The 18531-nt window shown below is 42.5% G+C and overlaps 1 protein-coding gene across 4 annotated transcripts in view; it reads left to right on the forward strand.

Moving 5' to 3' along the window:
- The first annotated feature begins 1032 nt into the window (after window positions 1–1032).
- Fmn1 (formin 1) overlaps window positions 1033–18531 on the forward strand; it is a 368593-nt gene continuing 351094 nt past the window's right edge. For all 4 annotated transcript variants that reach the window (XM_041678896.1, XM_041678897.1, XM_041678900.1 and 1 more), the window contains exons 1-2: window positions 1033–1133; window positions 1603–1724. The gene's annotated coding sequence lies outside the window, so the exon portion shown is untranslated. The remainder of the gene's footprint in view (window positions 1134–1602; window positions 1725–18531) is intronic.

Raw genomic sequence — 18531 nt, forward strand, 5'->3', positions numbered from 1 at the left:
GTTCGAAGGAAAAACCACTTTATACCTTCTCAAATATTTTCGTACTTTTCATTTTATACTATTCAGGATAGAACTCTATTTTTAAATAGCAGATGGTGGGCTTTGTACTTACGTGGGAGCGGATTAAAGGCTGCCCTTTCCTGCCTACCTACTTGGAAAAGATCCCCAAATCACATCCCACATCTCAATGTCATTAAGACCTCTAATCCTCTTACTAAAGCTTTCCTAGTTTGAGCCTTCATCATCAGTGGTTAGATCTTTATTTGGAACAAAACAGCATCTCTGGGTATCAAGGTCTGAACTGGGTTACCAGCACTGCAACACTGCTGCAAAGAGCTTCAACTTTGCAAGATTCACACAAGCAAGACCCAGGCTCCTTGACACCCCGACTCAGTCCCCCTTCTGTTCATCACCGAAGTCTGAACATTTTTCTTTTTAAATCGATTTAGCTTTTGGGTCGTTTACAGGAAGAGCAGTTTGGAGAGGCTGGAAGGTTGGGCAGAGACCCGCTAGAGAAGTAACATAAAGGTCTGGTTTATTGAGATATATATATATATATATATATATATATATATATATGCCAATTTTAGATTATAACAGAATGAAATAAGAGGCGCTGGCACCAGGCCTGGCCATGTCTCTATAGCTAGGGAACCTTGGCAAAGCTGAGGCCACCAGCTCCCCTCCCCCATCACTTGCAGCCAGTCGGCAGCACGCACCCTGGAAGGGTAGCAAACAAGGGGGCTGGTCCCCGGGAACAGGTTGTCATTTCACCTTTCACTTAGGCCTTGCTTTAAAAACCACCACGTTCGACCCAGCAGGCAGGTCCCAGGCCAGGCTAGAGAGGGTTCCGCAAGGTCAGTTAACTTGGCGCTACGGCTTTCTGCCCGCCTTCCCATCCTTAGCACAGCAGCCGCTAGACATTTCTATTGGTCAGCATGGCTGTCTATCAGTCCATCGCGCACCTCCCCCAAACAGCCTGTCAGGTAGGCGCGTGCTAGCGAGGCGGAGCTTGCGCCTAAGGGGCGGGGCCTCGGCTGTGGAAGGCGCAGCGGCCGCTTCACGGCTCTGACTCTGGACTGGAGCGCGCAGGCATCCTCGCAGCCGCTGCTACTCCTGCTGTAGCTGGTCAGGTAAAAGAGTCTTCCTCCTGGCCGTCTGCCCCACGTCTTCTTCGCAGCCAAAGGCTGCCCGCTCGGCCTCCCCGGCTTTAGGGTTCTGGTCAGAGCTGATAAGCTCCTACCTTAGCGTCCTCTCTGTTGTCGAGTTGGTTCCTCCAGCTCTGCAGCCAGGCTGCTGGGTGCTGGGAAGTGCGTCGGTGGCCCCTAGAATCACCCCAACATCCCTCTCTACAGAACTCACATCGTTAACTCTCAGGCCCTAACCTTCTTGACCTGTCAGTGCAGTCTCATTCCAGCTTGGCTCAGGAAAGCTGGGAGGGTTGGAGGGCCACAGAGGGGAGGATGAAGGCTCCCCCCCACACCCCCCCTCCGTAACGATGCAATTATACTGCAATGAAGTTGAATTGAGAATAGAAGCCGCTTCGTGTTTGTCTTGGCAATAACGAGGGTATCTGTTGCTGCACTGTGCTTGTATTTATAGGTGGCATTCAGCATCACCGTTTTCTTGAGGCATCCTTGTCATCATCACAACCATCACCAACATCATCATCTTCTCCTCCATTCAGAACTCTAGTTCCCTGAAGGCCGTCTCTGTTCCTCTATGTAAGTGTTGGACACTCCTCTTTCCAATAGCACGCAATGTCCTTGTCTCCAGAAGCCACAACCAAACCTTCTTTTAACTCAAGGACAACTAGTTGGGAACAGTGTGTGTGTGTGTGTGTGTGTGTGTGTGTGTGTGTGTGTGTGTGTGTGTGTTGGGTGCTAGGGCAATATTCCCACTTCCAACTGAGATTTTTCCAAAGGAATCTTTCAGTTTTAATCCTCCACATTTCTGCTTACTAACTCCTAGAGAGTTTGATGTTGGCACTGACACAGTCGTGGTGGGCAGGGTCTGCGGTCCTGAAGTACAGAGCTGTGTGAGGCAAATTATACCCATAACAAGTTAAGCCTTGGAGCAGACCAGGTCAAGCGGCAAAGCATCTGGCTTTCTCCCACAGTGGCTCCAGTTGTACCGAAGCTTGTTTAGTATTCATGCTTGCAGATAGGGTGTGTGTCACTGTGGTGTTTTATTATAGGTCCCCCTCCAACGAGGCTACTACGTCCTAATCCCTGCAGTATGCCTAGAAACCTGTTACTTGTTGATGCTCCACTAGAGTGCATACCCTTGAGAGAAAGGAAGATGATTGTTTGGGTGTCTGTGGCTGAGGAGAATCCAGAGCTTTGAAATATTCTAAAGCAATGATTCCACGATGAGGGGGTAATCTGATATTCAATTCTCAGCTATAATGCTTTCTTCCTAAAAGAGGGCTAATAAATCAGAGATCTAATAGACCTTACAGCAAGCCCTGGGAAGAGCTGAGCAAGGGTTGTTGAGTCTCAGAGGTATGTCTAGAAAATGCCTTCTGATGAAGACAATAGAATTTATTATATTCTCTCTCTCTCTCTCTCTCTCTCTCTCTCTCTCTCTTTCTCTCTCCACATAGGGAAGTTGTAGGTGTAAATGAAATAATGTTAGTAAGATGCTTAATAATTTCCTGGCACATGGGAATGGTGGAATTAATGATCATTGCTGGTAGTAATACTAGCCAACAAGAATAACAAAGGCCCTAAACTGTGTGTCTTCTCTTTCTCTGTTTGTTTTAGATCTCACTACATGTGCAATGGGATTGCCTCTTAAGGGTCCTACCGATTGAACCCATCTGTGTTTAAGCAGCCATGTCATAGGAACTCCAGCCTGTGCAAATGCTTAGCAAGCTTTTGGTTAAGATGCATTAAAGCAGAAGCTTTTGGGGGAGGGGACTTCTCTCTGGTCTTTGGGCCTGCCATAGGCTGTTCTTTTCTTACTGGCTCTTCACCATACTGTCTTGATAGATTGTGCCTTCTGCAGACTCATTAGTGAATGTATTGGCTTCTGCCCAGGGAAAGTCAAGCAGCTTTGCTTCAAATGTCTGTGGGAATTGAAGCCTCTCTAAATCACTACCCTGAAGTAACTTATTGTGTAACAACATGATTCTTTTCTAAGACTACAAACTAGACAGAACCTCTGAATAACTGTGTAGTTCGTATCTCTTATCCCAAGAAGTTCACATCATTCCATCTGCTTTGGGGAGGGGAATACTTAGATATCTGGAGTTTGTTGTCCTTCATATTAGTAGGATGTTTTTTATTGTATGGGATAGAAGTCCAACAGAAAGTATCCTAAACAAAAGGAGGAGCATTTGGGTCTCACATAACTGAGCCCAACTGGGTCCTAATATCCTGGTGCAGAAGTTGGTCTACTCAAGAGGGCTCCTGAGTTTTAATAGCTACTGAAGTTGCCATCCTGCTCTCTAGCTCTTTGTCTTTGGGTAATTTTAACCTTTATCTTTTAGCTCTGTCTCTCCCTCCCCTGTTGATCTCACTCTGTTCCATTACAGACCCTGCCCTCCCAATGCCTTTATAAACTCTAGATTCACATCCTTCTAGTTCCAGAACTCAAGTCCTAAGCGAAAAGTCCCAGGAAAGAATTGCTCTTGATAGGTCCTTTATTCACAGGTGCCCGCCTAGATTAAATGCTTTGGTCAAGGGATTGGGTGCTATAGACCTTCTGATAACTGAGGGTTGAGTTTCATATCCTAATCTTCTGCCATATCCAGATAAAAATCAGTGGGGCAAAGGAAGAGAAGTAGAAACTGGGGACAGTTCTGGACTTGGCATGATGGTGGTCAACATGCTTGATGGAGAACTGAGGAATATCTTTCTCTGACTGGCATAAGTGCTCCACAGTCGTTATGTTAGAGCTCTGGGTTCATGCATATCATTGCAGACGGAACTGTGTTTCAGGTGACCTTGCTCTTAATATTTAAATTGAAACTTTATTTGTGTAAGCAAGAAAAGTCATCAGGGATGTTGAAGAACCTGCAGTGATTCCACTGTTGGCGGTTTGATCATGTTTGGAGTTGCTTGTAATCTCTTCCGGGCCACATTTGTTAACACCCGCCATATTTTTTGGATGTACATAGTATTTGGTTTAAAATCAGCTTAATTCTTAGCGGGTCTCAGCCTGTGTGCTGGCATTCATCCGACGTGCTTGATCTTTGCAGAGATGCTAAACCACGAGGAGCGAATGTGAGCCTGCACCAACAGGCTGGCCTCTGGAAGGAAATGAAACATCCCCGTGTTTAGGGTCTGAACTGCAGACAAAGCAGTGATCCCTGTGCCCGGTAAAACAATAATTACTGTAGTTGGAGGAGGTAGAGTGGGTACGATCTGCTGACCTCAGCAACATACAAGGCTGGAAACTCAGGAATGGACTGTGTCTTCCTTGCAGTTTCTGGGTCCTTTAGTGAAGAGTAAAAGCAGTCTCAAGATAGTGGAGTAATCAGTGTACTCACCTGGCCTTCAAACATATCTACCCTAGTACCTCTGTTGTGAGAGAATTGTTTCTTCACTGGGCCTCCCTACTGCTACCTTCCTAAGCTGAACAGACCTCTGAAATTCTCTGCAGGACAGAAACTTCTAGCCAAGTCCTTTTTATTTTTCCTTCTCCAAACTCCTTTTCCATCTCTTGTTTCCCTGCCTTAATCAAAACTGACTTTTTTGTGTTCTATTTTATTACTATTCATCCCTGTTCTCCTATCTAAAGTGTCACCTATCATTGTTAAATACTGATATACTTCAAATTTAACACATTTTTTTCTTTGGTCTTCCAAGTGACAAGCTGCTGAGGGTATAATGTTGGAGTCGGCAGGACGTTTTAGCATTTATGCTATCTGCCAGGGCTGAGACATTAATTGAGAAGCAGCAGACTGGGGAGGAGAGATAAAAAGCAGCCCAGGAAATAGCATTATGTTGCAGCTGACAGGTCCAATTCTCACATCCCTGCCCTGAGCTTTCCCTTCTCAATGAGAGGGCTCTAGGGCATGTTCTGGGGGAAAGAAGTACAGTGGGCATAAATGACCCCAACATTGGTACATTTAAAAAATCCATCAAATAGAGCAGTGCTATTAAACAAGCCTTCAGCCACAGCTGTTCTGCTCTTAGTCCACGTGGACATCTGCTCACACTCATCCAGCTGTTCTGCTCTTAGTCCACGTGGACATCTGCTCACATTCATCCAGCTGCTCTGCTCTTAGTCCACGTGGACATCTGCTCACATTCATCCAGCTGTTCTGCTCTGAACCCACGTGGACATCTGCTCACACTCATCCAGCTGTTCTACTCTGAACCCATGAAGACAGCTACTCACACTCATTCAGGCTTGATGCTATTTCCTGTGATACCAACACAGTAAAAATGACACATGTTTCAAAGAGAATAAGAACCTTCTTGGTTTGTAGGAAAAGTCTTTTCCAGTAACCCATTCCTTGTAGTAATTCTGATTTCTTAAAACCTGACACTCATGCCAATGAAGTCCACATGAAATTGTGTGAATGAATGGTGTCACCTATAGGCGAGAGGCACTCTTCTAGGTATGTACGGGTGACCATGGTGCTGCCATTGCTCTCTGAGTGTTCCCCACAAATGCCACATCTCTGTCTAGAGTCCCAGATTTTGTCTTTTATTTTTTGTTTTTGTTTTTTGAGACAGAGTTTCTCTGTGTAACAGCCTTGGTTGTCCTGAATCAGTTTCTCTAAGTATGAAAATGCAAGGTGTTTGCACTTTGATGATGTAAAATTGCTGAATTAGGAGGTAGAGATTATTTTGGAATGATTGTTATGATGATAGTTAATGATCATTCTCCTCTGAGAGAAATAAACATTGTGTTTACATGCATTCAGACCTCAAGAGGTGCTGAGTAAAATTTCCTTATTCTTTGAGAATACAGTATCTTGTCTTCTATCTAGAGAATAGTTTGTGTGCACTAGGAGTGGTTCTCAACCTTCCTAATGCTGCAGCCCTTTAAATACAATTCTTCATGTTGTGCTGCTCTTCCCCCAACAATAAAATCATTTAGTTGCTACTTTATAACTGTCATTTTGTCACTGTTATGGATCATAATGTAAATATCTGATATGCAGGATATCCCATATACAACCCCTTTAGGGGGGTTGCAACGCACAGAGAATCGCTTTGTTAGAGGTAATACATAAAACTGTAGACTTCCGCTTTGCTGTGTTCATTGTCAAGAAGTGCTCTAAGCCCTGTGGATACTAACAGAGCTGGATTTTTGCCATTCCAGCACATAGTTCATGCATCCTGATGTTCTAACAAAGAAAAAATCCTTAAAGGATTGTCAGTCTAAGGGCAGGCAGTGAGAAGTGGCTGTTCTCATCCTGGGCTAGCATAGAGGATTTAGAAACCTTGCCTCAGTTACTAGCTCTGCTGGCCCCTCATTGTACAAAGTAATTGGCACAGAACCTCTTAAACAGGACCAGGACTCTGAGAGCTTAGTCTGCTTGTTCAAGGGCATACATTTAAGTAGATTCTGGTTAGTGTGTTGCCCACTTACAAGGCTTATATTCTACTTTCTATGCCCTAGTAGGCCAGTGAGAATACTCCTGGTTTTAACTTATTTTACTTTAAAGCAGGATAAGCCATAAATATAGTGCAATATTTTGAGTACATATCTAGTAAAAAAAAAAGCTTTTATACTCATTAAATGGTCATCTGTTCTCTTTTTAGATGAAGGCAGTCACTTTGGACAAATTTCTAAGCCTGATACATATTTGGAAAGCTTTGCAAAAAAAATTAAACTAACAGATCTGCAGAAAGTGGAATGAATTTATAGAATTGGCACCAGTCCTGGCCTTGTTTGACAGTGTCCTCATCTCCTTGTATCTGCTTCTTCTGTAGCATCCTTTACTGCTTACCCATAGGAGACTGGCAGGGCTTTTGAATTCTGCTTTTGCTACCCATTCAAGTCCCAGATAAATAAGGTGAAAACATTCTTTATTGGATAGTACTGTCTTTGTGTTAAGTCCACTTTGTGGTTTGTCGTAAGCTAGTCCTAATTTTAAGATCTGCAAACATACATTAATTCTAATTCTTAGGAATATTTGAAGAACTTTAACTCCACAAAAATCACAGTTTATTAAGAAAGACTATAACAGATTACTAAAGAAAATATGTATTCTTAATCACTATGCATAATTCTTGCACACAAATTCTGTAAGGAAATGACAAGGTAGTTTTCTTATTGTACAGTAGAAAACAATGAGATTAGGATGTGAAAAATGACTCGCCCAAGGTCACTCTTGCTCAGTAGCACAACTAAGAATAGATCCAGGATCACCTGACATCCTCGCTTTATTCATTGCATCACTGAACTCCTTTCTGGAAGGAATTGCTCTTCTAATTCCAAAAAGAAATGAAGAAGGCAAAGGGTAGTGACATCCTAGACTCAGTTTGGGTGACTTGACTTTTTCGTCCCCTCCCCCACACTTATTTTCACGTTAAGACGAAACGTATCCATAGCTGTCAGTTTATCACTATTGACTAAATTCAAGAGCTCAGCTAAGTCAGATTTGTTATGAAATGTAAGTCACAAGCAGAACAAATGACAAAGCAAGGTGGCGCTTCTACCTGAAACACAGCTACAAGAGAGTGGACAAAGGGAAGGGTCTAGCCTGGGCATACACACAGAAGGCTGGGTCATGGGCCCTGGAGAATAGCATAAGGAAAATGAATGTCATGAACACAAAGGGACTTGAAAAGCTGTTCTGAAAATTTGTTAAAGGAGTGTAGAGGGCTTTCACTGTTACAATTTCCTTTGCATGATAAACCCAGAGCAGGGAGACAGAATTACTAAAGTCTCATTTTGCTCCTGTCTTTTTCATCCAAGCCAAGAAGACGAGTATCCCCATCAGTGAGAACAGCCTCAAGACAAGAATCTTCCCTCTTTATTCACTAAGAACAACTTTTATTTCTGTTTTAATCATGCTTTTTCTTGTGAAGGCCAAGCAGTTGGCCTCCACCATCCTTAGAGCTCCGGCACTGCCCAGAACTGTGGTCTGGGAGAATGGTAGCATGCCCCAGCGTTGGCAGAGGGGCCTTCTGGTCATGGAGTAGTAGGCCACATGACTGGCACTGTGGCATCTAGCCTTTTGCCATCACAACTCTTTCAGCTGTAGTGTTCGGGTCACAATCTTCATGACATCTTCTGTGTACCCACCTGCCTGCACATACTACACACACACCTGTAGGGTGTTATGGCTTCCTTGGGGACTGCCAGGAAGCAAGGCATGAATCTCCTTCTTTTGCGTCTTTACATCTCTCTCCCCCTTTACACCTCAGAAATCTGAGAGAGCCCTCCTTCCTTTAATTTTTTTTTGGGGGGGGGGAACTCTTAGTATCTAAAGTTCTCTCTCTCTCTTTTAATAGTCTCCAAGAAATTCCCTAAGAAGATTGTATATCCTCCTGAGAAATTCTTCTGAGAGGTTGAGATTTGGGGAGATCTAGGACTATTGACCAGCTATTTCTGTTTTTCTACTTACCTCACTTGTCCTGATGCAATTACTTCCCATTTGGATGCGTATCAAGGAGAAAGGCAGGAAAATAAGGTGACTATAGATTAATATTCTGAATGTTACTTTGCTCTAGAACCACGGTACCTTTGGAATATGTTGTGAATACCCATTTCCCTTCTTCAAAGGATGACCTATAAGCAAAGGGCCCATATATTCACTGGCACATCTCTGGCCAAACCTAGGTAAATGAGCAATAGAGTTTTCACCCAGGAGGGGATACACGAGATATTTTCTTCTAATCAGTGATTTCGACTGGAGGATGACAGAATGTAGGAATCACTTGAGTTAAGTTATAGGGAAGTGCTCCAGGGTTCAACCTGAGAAACCGACTTCCCGAAGGTTCTGCTTCAGCTTCTTCCTCTTATTGGCTCACTCTTCTCTTTATCTAATTTTATAAAATGGTCCACAAATGCCCCAGCATCGCATTTGCTTCTGGTTTTGCTTAAGGCATCTTAAAACCCAGCCAGATTCGGCCACGTTCAGGCAAAGGTAATGTAAGAATGATCCCCAGTTTGCCAAGAAAGAAAAGCAGGGTGAAGAGGAAACTGAAATCCAAGATAGGTGAAGTAACTATAAGATAGAATCTAGCCACCGCGTAGGATGTGTTCATCGAATGATTTAAAGGGACAGCTGCATGAGTTGGATTTGTGATTCCTGAGCACACTTTGGCATGGTTTGAAAAGAATGTTTTTAGTTCTAGCCATTGCCTTGACTGCTAGAGAGAGCTGAGTGATCGTCAGGATTTTCAAAGCTGGAAGCTCTTGCATTTAAGGGCTCTCTCAGGGCTGGGGTTGGAAAAGCCAGGGTGAGATATCTCAGGGAACAGGAAGTTTGCTAGAGTTTAAAGGGGGTTGGACAGGAGAAGAGCTGGATTATCATACAAGCAGTAAGGGCAAGAATTGATAGAAATAGATTCGGATGAGAATAAGAGAAATATTTATACATATTTAGAGCTACCTGGAATGCCATGCAGTTTCCTTTTGTGATGGAGAAGTGAGTTCAAGGCAAGGTGATTAGGTGTTCATAAAGGCTGCAGTGAAGGAGAGAAGGGGCACAGTGAATAATATCTAAGGTTTCTTTAAAGATTGAGTAGCGTTAACTCCTAGACTAGAAATACCAGCCTGTACTCCGACAAAATGCTGAAGGAGTGACGGCTCCTCACAAACATAGTTTTATGAAATCTCTCTTCTTTTACTAAAACATATATAAAAGCTTCAGAGTTTGATTGGCAAAAAGACATTTCCAAGAGTAAAGGTAATAAGAATTCATTCATCCTTTGTATTAGAGTCAGCAGTGATTAAAGTTGTTCACAGGCAATGAGTTGTTCATTGAAGTTGAAAGAAATAACTATTGTAATATGAATATGATAAGGCTAAACATGGGGAATACTGGATTTTTATATAAAATGAGTAGGTTCCTTGAAATTATTACAAATTATACCAACTTAAAGCTTTTCTAAATAAATAATGTATTTTAGTTTCTGTGTTCTATGTGCATGTGTGCTTGTAAGGGTGAGTATGGTTGTGTACACTCATGTGTCTGCGTTTGGAGGCTAGAGGTTGACATCTAATGTCTTCCTTGATTGCTCAATTGTTCATATTAAGGCAGGGTCCCTAGCTGAACTCAGTACTCACTATTCCTGCTGGTCTTGTTGGATTCCATCTCTGCCTTTTGAGTGTTGGGAAGCCAGGTAGTACTCAATATCCAACCTGGCTTTTGTATGCCTTTGGGAAACCCAAACTCCAGCTGCCATGCTTGCATGGCAGGGGCTTCATGTTTACACAGCGGGTTGACATTATCTAACTGTAGGTAAAATACCTGAAAATGAACGTAAAGGAACATCCCTAGAAGTTGAACGTAGGAGTCATCTTCCCAGCCCTGAAACACACTTTCTGGAAATAATGGATGTTGGTTATTAAGAATTCTGATAAGGGACTGGAGAGATGGCTCAGAGGTTAAGAGCATTGGCTGCTCTTCCAGAGGTCCTGAGTTCAATTCCCAGCAACCACATAGTGACTCACAACCATATACAATAGGATCTGATGCCTTCTGCTGGCAAGTAGAGCACTCATAATAAGATATAAATAAATTAATAAAGGAATTTCAATAAGGCCCAAAATTATGAGCGCAAATAAAAATTATCTCATTTTATAATTCCCATTATTAACCTTGGATGCACATTATTTCAGACATGTATATACCTGGATGTTTGTAAGTATTTGTGTAAAAATAGGTAAACAAATATAACAAAAATAATATAAAGTTTTGGATTCCAAGCAATTAGAGAAAATGAAACTAAAAGAAAAGTGAAACTTCAACTAAATTTACCTCATTTCAGATATTTCTTTAAAATCTCTGACTAAAAATAATATGAGTTTTGGTTAAAAATAAGTTATAAATTATTATCCTCATATAGCAGCAACTGATTACTGTGCACTTTTTTTTTTTTTGGTTTTTTCGAGACAGGGTTTCTCTGTGGTTTTGGAGCCTGTCCTGGGACTAGCTCTTGTAGACCAGGCTGGTCTCGAACTCACAGAGATCCACCTGCCTCTGCCTCCCGTGCTGGGATTAAAGGCGTGCGCCACCACCGCCCAGCTTACTGTGCACTTTTGAAACTTCTCCCCTCTCTTCCCTACATCTTGAGTATTATTAAATATTCTTACTTCTGTGCAATTCTATTTTGTTACTCTGCTTTGGGCTGCCAAGCTTAAATGGCTTCCTGTATGCCAACTCTGGGGATGTTTCCTTTGTACTTCATTTTAAGGTATTTTACCTACTGTTAGATAAATGTCAACCCACTGTGTCAGCATAATCCCTAACACTTTAGATCTCTGAAATTGTGTGAACTGCTAGCCTTATTGTTTGCTCACCAAAATGTTATTGCATATTAACTTACTGTCAGGAATTTCCACAGAAAATCCATGTAAAAGCACACATAACCCACCCCTGTCCTCAAAGAATGAGTGCAGCCAACATACAGTAAATTCCTAGTGTGTTGGCTCCAAGGCAGCTGTTTTATTATTATTTTCCCCACATAAGACCTGGCGTTCCATAGTCATCTGGTAAATATGTGTTTTACTAAGTCTTTCTGTGCCATATGCTGTGGTACGTGCATGAGAAGCTGTGTCTATTTTTTGTCTTGATCTATTAGGAAGATATATACTGTCTCTATTCTATAGATGCCAAAGCTGAGTCTTGGCAAGTAATATCCTGATTTTACAAAAGGAGTCGTGTGTCAATCTCATGGCATCAGGACGGAGTCATTGGTTCTTAGCAGTAATGGAGGAAAGAGAAGCATGCCCATTGATGTGATCTAGTGAGGTGGGGTGCATAGCCATGTATGTACAGTTAGAAGGCTCTTTGGTCCAGGCTCCCTGCTGTCTACTTACTAGATGTATAAAAACAAGAAAGCCCTTCACTCCCCTAAGCCTTGGTTTTATTTCTGTAAAACAGGGTTAACAGTGAGAGTATTAAATGAAATAATGTAAATTAAATATATACAATAGTATCTCCCCGAGGGTTCAAGCAATAGCAGCTATTGGCATTATTAGTATTTTTATAAAGTACTCTGGATGTTCAAATAAAAGAATACCTGCCTGTCCACCCAAGCTTTCCAGGGGATGAGACCTTTTTCTTGCACTCTACTGAAAGCCCAGGAATTCTTCTGGTGCAGATAGAATCTTGGTAGGAAGAGAAACGCGAAGCGTGAGTTGGAGAGGTCCTGCTGAGGCACACTGCCCTGTGCACCTCCTGCGACTTCCTTCCTCCACTTGTGCTTCCAGAGACTCTGCAAACCAAACAGGAGCATCTGTGTTCCGAGAGGCTGACTTGCGAACGGACGACCTTATCTTACTGGACCATCTTCCCATTGAGAAGGAGAATGAGCCAGTGTCTGCACAGCTCCAAGGAAACATGAGGTGACAGGGCAGTGTTAGGGCTCTTGGCCTGGCAGGTTTCTGGGGCCATCCCAGGCCAGAGTATGTGCAGGGATGGCTGGTCCTAAGCAGGGACACCTACAATCTCTAACCATCTAGATCAACGTTTCTAAATCTTCTCCTCATTGCCACCCACATTTAAGCATCCTCTCTGTGAAATGTTCATACAGCAGACGATCTGGGTTTCTATTTATGTACTGTTTACTTATCCTGCCTCATGTCTAAGAAAGTCAAATCTTCTCTCTTTCTGATAAACCAACGGGGATGAACCAGTCTTCAGAGATCCTCTTCAGGTAAGCTCCTGCTCAGCCTGCATCCTATAAAGTGGTACCCAAGCCGTGCTTCTCCCAGCTTCAAATTCCCCAGTAGCTTCCTGTTAGAATTTAGAGTCTTAGGTCATGGGTCTCCGAATGTGCCTCATGGATGTTCCTGTCTGTCATTCTAATGGGACCTGAAGCCAGTCTGTTTGCAAAGAAGAACTGCTCCCATGCACAAACCTAGGCCACTAAACAGGGCCCAGAAGGAGGGAAGTTTGCTACTCTAGAAAATCGGATGAGACGTTTCTACAAAAGTGCCAGGGGGGATAGAACCTTGAAGCACGATTGATAAAATCTCAGGGTCAGAAATTGGGGTTCAACCAGAAGATCTGAAAAGCAAAACAGCCAGACACTGGATCTTACCTCAAACTCAGTCCAAAAATGGTTATTCTGCCTCCAGGAATCTCAGAAAGAGACTGCATCTGAGAGCTGTCTCACCCGCGCTTATATTCCTCTCTAGAGCTGGGATCAAAGGCTTGCACACTGGGATTAAAGGCATGTACCACCCGATTTCTGTGGCAACTAGGGTGGCTACTGGGATTAAAGATAAGATGGTTTAGAAGCAAAGCTGTGAAATATATGAAAAAATTTTCAGAATAGTGTCATATGAATGACAGATAGGAATCAGATTCTACAGATGGAATAACATGTGCAGAGCCCCAGGGAGGAAGATGTAACCTGCATCAGAGTCTCTAAAAGTTCACTAAGCCTGGAGTATAATAGAAATAACCTTGCTATGAAAGTCTTATTGGCAATAGGAGGAAACGTCCCCTGGGAATTAGTTCCATAACAGGGGTTTAGAGCATACTCCTGCTGTCTGCCAGATACCATGCTGCTCAATAGCCACTGTCACGTATTATTAACTGTATTTACAAGGATGGGAAATAAGACACACAGAGATTATATAGTTGTCTCAGGTTGCCATGCTAAAATAGAAGAGCTGGCATTTGAACTTGGGTCCTAAAGCTATGTTGGGAATCAAGGATACTCTGTCCCTGAGACTATGCAGCATGGATGGAGCTCAGAGGCATGAGAACATCTGACTTCTTTGCATAATAGACTTGAGGCCAGCCTTGTGCCAGATGGTGTGATGGCTAGTCTATTCTTGGTCGTCAGCTTGACTATATCTGGAATACACTACAATCCAGAAATGAAAGGCACACCTGTGAGAGGTTTTTGCTTGGTTTGAAGTGGACGAATCCATCTCTTGTCGGGACCTTTGAGGCAGGACAATACACACCTTTAGTCTGGATTTTGCATTGGGAAGACACATCTTTAATCTGGATCACACTTTCTACTGGAAGCCTATATAAAGACATGGAAGAAGGAAGTGTTTGCTCTTTGCCAGCGTGTCCTCACCTTGCTAGCACATCTATTCCTTCATTGACATTAGAGCCTACATCCTTGGGATTCCATCATATACTGAAGACCATCTGAAACATTCAGCCTTGTGGACTGAGCAACCACTGGATCCTTGAACTCTCCGTTCACTGACGGCCATTGTTAGATTAGCTGGGCTGCAACCTGTAAATCATTCTCATATATTAATTGTGTGTGTGTATACACACACACACACATACACACACACACACGTGAGACTATACGTTATACATATATATATATATATATATGGAGAAAGAGTTTCATTCTATAAATTCTGCTATTCTAGAGAACAGTGACTAATACAAATGGCTAGAGAGGTTGGAGTCGAGAACAGGCTACAAAGATGTAATGAGCTGCTTTCAACTCTTAGGTCAAAATTCTAGAAGGTCTCCAGTTAAAGACTTTTGTCTTTGTACATGGGCCAGTTAGGGGAAATTAAAGATAGTGTTTTAGGTGGTATTGTTAAAAGTCTGGACCAAAAAAGGGGAAACCTTGAAAATCCTGGGGTGGAGGGGTGGATATGGTCCAAGTCTCAGGTAAACTGACAGTGGTTGCTCTGTAAGAATAGAGGCGATTCTAAAAGGTGTTAATTTTACTCTCAGTGTCATTGTTAGTTTCAGTGCTTTTGATTGTTTTTCGTTAGGTTCTTATTGATGACAAAGTTGTATCTTCCCCCAATATCTAAACTTCTTAAACTTCCCTTTCACATCTTTCTGTATTGTGATGTCTTTTTTGCCTTAAAAGTCTCAGTTCAGATCCTGTGTGCACCCTGAATTTTCCGTTTACCTATAAGAGTAGTTTGGTGAGTGTGTCCCTTTCTCTGCTGGAGAATCATGGGATAGCACTGTCAATGGTTGGAGGAGGCTGAGAAACTTGCCAACATGTACTCTACATTGTTTGTAATTATTAGAATTAGCCCCGAGTCCAAGACTTCTCACGCTGAGTTCATCACTTTCCCCTCCCTTTATCTACACTGTCTCTAGTGAAGAATGCTCTATCCTGGAGTACACGGCTATGTGCTGATTAGTCCACACTGTGTGATTTAAAGAGAGAAGCTAGCAAAAGAGCAAGTCTGTCTTCTGTATGACCCTCAGAATCCCTGAGAGACCCTCAGAGAGACTTGAGAGCCTGTGCTTCTGAACCAACTACATTCGTACCCTACCCAGCTCAGCCACTTAACTGCCTGAGAGACCCCGGGCAAAAGCCCCTCCCTGTGCACCAGTGTTTTCCTAGGTAAAATAGAGACCACATTACCTCTCTCATAGACATTTGTTTTGTGAAAGTTTTGTGAAGATAGGCAAAATCCTTAAAAGAATGGCTAGTGCACCATGAGTGGCCACTAAGTAAAAGGAAATGCCTTATTTAAAGTCATAGAGTGTTTCTCTTTCACTTAATAACCAAAGCTTTGGAACCCTCTCTGTATTCCAGACTGGCTTCTTAGCTACAGGTAGCAGTGTTGGGATGTTGTCGGTACTGTGAAGATTCTTGGACCCTATTAGTACTTCCACAATTTAAATATAGCTGGAATACTTCTAATTAGCTTCACAGCCTGCAAGTCTTCACTGACAGGGGATTTTGAAAATTATTTTATGGCTCGCAAATATAATGAAAAACCTAAATGATTTATAACTGGTCACATTTTGAGAGTGAGTTTTCTTAGAGACAGGAAAAAAATCTATAGTTAGAGGGAAAGTAAATACAGAGAGACTGGCTAGTGTAGTTTAGAGATAAATTATCCACCTAGGTGTAGCTGGAAGTCTTTTCTCTGTCCCATCTGCTCCCACTAGACTGGCTTCTCTCCTGCTGGTTCCCACCGCCACTTATAAAGTAATCATTTGAAGGCTTAATATTAATTATAATTGTTTGACCAATGAGTCAGGCTTCTTATGCTAACTCTACATATAGATCAACCCATTTCTAATAATCTGTATATCGCCACTTGTCCCATGGTTTACTGGCAATGCTCTGGCGTCTTCGTCCCCCAGCAACTGCTGGTATCCCTCCAACCCTGTCTTCTTTTTCCCTGTCTCTCTGCTTCGATTTCTCATCTAGCTATATTCTGTCCTGACATAGGTCAAAGCAGCTTCTTTACTAACCAATGGTAATAAAACATATTCACAGCCTATAGAGGGGAATCCCACATCAGAGTAGTGTAGATGCCCACTCCATACTGCTCCATATAGGATGCTTAAATGAAGATGTACTATTAGCCTTGATGGTGCTCCAAACAGCTGCTCTCCAGTGAAGTCTGTGTCTCCCACGTTTTTATGTGTTGATCTTGCTGTAGTTTTCAGGTAAATTGCCCAATTGAATAAGATGTGTATGAATTCCCGCCCCTCAAAAAGCATTATGGAAGTTTGAGACATCATAGTCAGCAGCCAGTGCAACTCTGATAATAATTGTTTCATCATATTTGAAGGGAATGGCATATAGAGGGTTGTGTAGGGTTCCTCTGCTGTGGTCTGTAGTAAGGTTTACCTCACTGAGGCTGTACCTAACAGCTGCCGGGCAAGCATTGTGCACGTTGGACTGTGCTGGTTCTTAAAGCCCCATTCTTCTTCTAGATGCCAGGGAACAGAAGCGGCCTATTTCCTTGAATGTCTTGTAAAAGGGGCATAGAGAGAGAAGAAAATAGAAGGTGACACACATAGAAGGCGAGAGCACCTCCTTCCAGAATCCCTGTCCTCTCCCTAGAAATGACCTGCCAAGTTGTGAAGTCTCTGTGTTCAAGACCTTCCTCTGCAGAAAAAGCTCCTTCTTTTGAAAGGGGTCCAGCTAAGTACGTAGGGCAGATGTGAAGAGAAATTTGTCTTTCCACCTGAAAGGGCTCCTCAGCAGAGTGAGATTCCCATGCAGGCCCACGGGTCAGCCCTCAGATTTTAAAACAGAAATCTCGATATAATTGACCTATTGCACTTTGCTTTTGGAAGAAGAAGGGTGTAGATTGTAGGAAGATTTCTGACTCAGTGCCCAACTTTTGCATAAATTAAAGTATTGGTCAGTTGGTCATAATAATTGACCGCATGTCAGTATCAGAATTAGTAAAACTCTGAGGAACTGAGACCATGAAAAGTGACATGAGCTTGATCTGAATCTAATGGGTGGTATTTGACTGTCTATTGATCCCTTAAATACAAGTGATCAAGCTGTATGTGTAAAGGTCACAAATGATCTATTACTTAAATCAATAAAATGCAATGATCATTGGGGCCTACCTTTGTGTTCAAAATGAAAATCTTGTGATTTGAAACACTGTGAACCATTGATTATTTTACTTTTCCAAGGAGAACTCAAATAACAGGAATTCCATCTGAGGATGGAAACAGTTCCGAGGGCAATTCTCTCAAATACAAAGTCTTTCATGGAGGTAGAAATTAGCAACCCGGAAGTAGATTAGAATATGAGGAGACATTGGTAGGAAAGGTTAATGGGCTTGTGGATCTGAATGTGTAATGGTTTAATTCCAGTAAAGTTTCTATCAAATAGCAATCAAGATGGACTTAAAAGATACCAGGATATCAAGCCTCTCTTCAAATGTTCATTTCATCTTCATATATTTAATGGCTTTTCCTTGTGAGGGAAACCCTATCTATCACTGCATGTCTTTTTACATCCATCCATTTGTCATATGCTTCTTCACTATATAAAAACCTGACCCAGCAATCACTGTTTACGGGCTCTATTGAGGTCACAGTAATGATATGCCATTACTTATTTCCTGCTTACATGGGGCTCAGCTTAACTCTTAAATTTTCCCTCACTTAATTCCTACTCTCTTATATTCTCAGCAGTTAGACCAATTCTACTTGTCCCTAGCCTTGTCCTCATGGCTCCTTCTCCCTTCCTCTGCTGTTTGGTGCCAGTATAGCTCAGTGGCAGACAGCTTGCTTAGCACTGCAGGGCTCTGGGCTCCATCCCTATTGCAATAAAAGAAAAGAAACTTCCCCACTGGGGAAGAATGGCCCCTTTCTCTTGGGCCTGCATCAGCACTGCTTGATTTCCTGGATCTGCAGAACTTTTCTCTACAAACTTCAACTATTCCTTACCTTCTTTTCACCTGGGGCAGAACCTGTCTCTCTCTCCCCATTGTTATAAGCCATCTCTTTCAATTTTTTTCCCTACATCATGCCTTCTTCATCTAGGTTCTAATAACCAAACATATCCTCCTCCTCTTTCCCTTCCCTTCCAGCCGCCCAGACATCTCCCTGACAACCTACTTGAACAATAATTTCCCAAGGAGTCCTTGTCCAGCAGCATCAGGAAGAGATAGACTCTGTGGACCCTGGAGTAGGCTCAGATATGCTTCCTGATTCATAACCTTCTGCTG

Source organism: Microtus oregoni, unplaced genomic scaffold (genome assembly GCF_018167655.1).
Source record: "Microtus oregoni isolate MIOR12 unplaced genomic scaffold, Mior012 000031F_ref0000149, whole genome shotgun sequence".
Classification (NCBI taxonomy): Eukaryota; Metazoa; Chordata; class Mammalia; order Rodentia; family Cricetidae; genus Microtus; species Microtus oregoni.